This window comes from Alosa pseudoharengus, unplaced genomic scaffold, assembly GCF_046254945.1.
Source record: "Alosa pseudoharengus isolate Yale_2024_CS ecotype anadromous, Long Island Sound unplaced genomic scaffold, YU_APseudo_1.1 YU_APseudo_1.1_scf_4, whole genome shotgun sequence".
NCBI classification, from domain to species: Eukaryota; Metazoa; Chordata; class Actinopteri; order Clupeiformes; family Clupeidae; genus Alosa; species Alosa pseudoharengus.
Genome location: NW_027468774.1, coordinates 27100133 through 27103821, shown reverse-complemented (window position 1 = coordinate 27103821; position 3689 = coordinate 27100133). Strand labels below are relative to the sequence as shown.

At 42.3% G+C, this 3689-nt stretch overlaps 1 pseudogene; it reads left to right on the top strand.

The window, feature by feature from the left end:
- Positions 1-2357: 2357 nt before the first annotated feature.
- Positions 2358-2928, top strand: LOC143102867 (perforin-1-like; annotated as a pseudogene).
- The last annotated feature ends 761 nt before the right edge of the window (positions 2929-3689 follow it).

The following is a 3689-nucleotide window of genomic DNA, read 5'->3' as shown; positions in this document are numbered from 1 at the left end:
TTTAAAAGGGAGACAGATTATGGTGTGGTATGACTACTCAGAATTGACATCGGGCAATGGCAGTGCGAGATGTTCAGAACGTAAGAGCTAAAACTTCTACAAGCTCAGTAACATCCACAGCGGAAAAAAGAAGGTAAGAAAAATAGTCGGAAAACTTAGATGTGTAAGGCAAGCAAGCAAGTTGTTACTAAAAATTTAAACATGCACGTTGCACTGCTGTGCGGTGGGTGACAGTGCATGCGTAAAGTAGCCTATAATGTGAATGACTTGTTATTTTATTAAGGATTTCTTTCTTTTTGCAAAAAATAAAGTACAATAGGCATTAATTAGTAGGCTAAATAGCAGCATGTTGAAATGATGTGCTAAATTGCGTTTTTTATTACAATGATACAATTGAAGAGTTCAGATGCAAAACCCTCTAAATCCGTCTGACCACTTTTCTTTTAAATGAGTATTTAAATTCAGGCTCCTATAGGTTTTTGCCTATAAATCGATATTTCAGACCAGGAAGAGAGTGGTATTTAGTGGGTTTAGAAGTTAAATTATTTGATTAACGTATACTATCTGTGGAGAGCATCCCCTCACCATCTTTATCTCATTTTTGTCATAGGTGGCATTTAGAGGCTTTTGCATCTGAACCCTTCAATTGTAGGCTACAGGCTGCGTTTTATTTGGAGACTTTTGCGAGACAGAGACTGAGTTTGCTGCTGATATTCTGGGGATAGGCTACAACATAGCCAATGTAGGACTTTAGCCTTTTAATATATTTACTGCATTGGATCAGTCTTTCTAGAACAGGCAAGAGCTTTCTAGCCTCACGTCAGCAGCACCGCATCACCCATATACATTAAAACAACCAGCGGATGGCGGGCGGGTGCGGATTTGAAAATTGGTCAAAAAACGTTGGTGCGGATGGATGGCGGATGGATGATAAGTTTTGCTATGCGGTTACGGTTGAAATAATAGCCCATCCGCGCATCTCTAATCTATAACCATTTAAGTCCTATCTCTAAATACACATGTATTTATCAGACAGATTTCCGTATACTCGCTTGGGTGTGTGATGTGCATTTAGACCACTACGGGTCCTAGACCTTAGTTTCACAAACAATTTTTCGCAACAAATAAATTTGCTAACAAAGCCTATTTGGTTTTTTGTCTGCCCTGGAGCAAAGGACTTTCCTTCCTAAATGCCTGGCTGAGTTCACTACTCCTGTGTGTGTCAGTGTGTGCGCAGTATATTTTTTGCCCATATACAGAGTCTTAGAAAGTAGCCCTCAAACGGACACTTACTCACCCGGAGCGAAGGTTTTTGGGGCAGAGCCCCTGTTGCAAGGCGTCCGGGGTTCTCAGCAACACAGGATAGGCAGAAAAATACGAGAAAACGCTAGACGGTCTTTTTACAAACCCCTAATCAAAGGTTAGGATTTTGACTTTTATTAAATTCAAATAAAAAATACAAAGAAAGAAAAATGCGTTCAAGTCTCTGCGGCTCGACCCGAAGAAAAATGAAAAAGAAGAAAAAAGAGCCCTGAACAAGGGGCCGTTCTCTTTTTATACCCCTCTCGGTCAGGCAGAACATGTCCAAGTTTGGTATTATGTCTTGCCATGAAATATTGGTTCTGCTTTTTTGTCAGTTATTTTCATATTCTCTTAAAGCGATGGTTCGGAGTAATTTCACCCTAGGGTCCTTTGCACCATGACCCCGAGCCAAACACCCTCCCAGAACCTTTTTTCCCTTGGTCGAACCCTGGTCGAGTAGCGCTGTCAGAAACTAATGGCGTTCTGCAGTCGAAATGGAACCAACTTTTATCTCGTAAATTATAATGCCCTGAATGGTACGAAACTTCTACAGTAGTACAACTATGACCTTTAGTCCAATAATGAGGCATTAGAAAGTTTGTAAGTGCACCAGGAGTTTTAAGGACTTTATTTAAATAACACTTGCCTCTGCATCTGCTACTATACCGCTGCGTCGACGTTTCTTCCGTGATTTGGGAAAAGCCCGTAAAAGTCCTTGCAGGAAGCGATTACATCAACGTTTTTTGGTATATCCTTATGCATGCTTCCTGCCAGGACTTTTACAGCTCGACATCAAATTTACGAGATAAAAGTTGGTTCCATTTTGACATGCAGAACGTCATTAGTTTCTGACAGCGCTACTCGACCAGGGTTCGACCAAGGGAAAAAAGGTTCTGGGAGGGTGTTTGGCTCGGGGGTCATGGTGCAAAGGACCCTAGGGTGAAATTACTCCGAACCATCGCTTTAAGAGAATATGAAAATAACTGACAATATTTCTCTGACTACTTACTCCTTATGAAGTAACCAGAGTTGCACTGTGACTAGACGACCATGCCCTTTTGACAATTTGTATGTTTGTCTTAAATCAGCACATCAGCAGGCAGTGATGTTCCTGACGTCCACCACCATATTGGCAGGGGTCATTCTGTTCCTGCCTTATCCCTCCCTTCAGTCATGCATCTCTGGCACAAAAGAGCACTGCCAAGGGGCAGAAATGGCCCCGGGATCATCCTTAGTTGGTGAAGGTTTTGATATTACCACAATGCAACGTAAGGGAGCTTTTGTTATAGATATGGACACACTCCAAACAAAACCTGCACCCTCTGTGCAAACCCCTACCGTGGAGGGAAAATGCAGAAAATTCCTACATCTGTCATTAACTGGAGGCCTCTTCATAAATGTAGCATAGTTATCAAGAGCAAACTACTGGAATCTGCCTTGGAGAGTGTGGAGAACAACTGGAAGATTGGTCTAGGTTTGAGTAAGGGAGGGTATGGAGGTTCACTAGCTCTTTCTGGGACAAATTCAAAACTGGCCACAACTGCCATGGAAAAGAGCAAACAAGACCGCTTCAACTTTGTGAGTCACTCAGTGCATTGTGGATTTTACAGGTACACAGGTTTCTGACACTTACCAACATACTGTATGTTGACTAGATGTACCGCAGAGCGGCACAAAATATGACCACCGCCCAGTCCAGCACATTTTTTCCACAAAAAGAAATCACGCTGAAAGGCCTATATGATTCTAACAGTCTCACTAAATTGCATTATCCACACTCAATTCTCACTGGTGTCTGCTAGACAACAAAAACCAAAACATGATTAGTTCATAGATTTCACATGTAAAATTCATTTTATACAACCCCACCTCCATCTTGCCTGTTCATAATTCTGAGAAATTCTTGATTGTTTGTGTTATGTTTATGTTATGTGTGTGGGTGTGTGTGTGTGTGTGAGTGTGTGTGTGTGTGCGTGCTTGTGTGTGTGCCTGCTGTGTGCCTGTGCATGCAAGCGTACATATGTCTACTGTGTGAGTATGTGTCATACGTATGATTACTGTGAATGTATGTGTGTGTGTGTGTGTATCTGTTTGTGCACACGTGTGCACATGAAATGGGTTAACATGACCCCTGGAGGCAAACATACGGAAAAAAATGGTCATCCTAGGCCCTACAGTTCTCAAGATATTCACAAAGAACTGTGTCTGCCCTACCCTCCTTTCGGGGGGTCCAGTCCAGCGGGGGGGCTACAGATCAAAACGAAAAATGACGGTTCCATGCTATCCATGTGGGGGTACATTCCCACCAAGTTTTGTGTACCCCGGTCTTTCAGTGTCCCGGGAATCCTTGTTGGTGTACGTCACTAAATGTACACATAAATAATTTT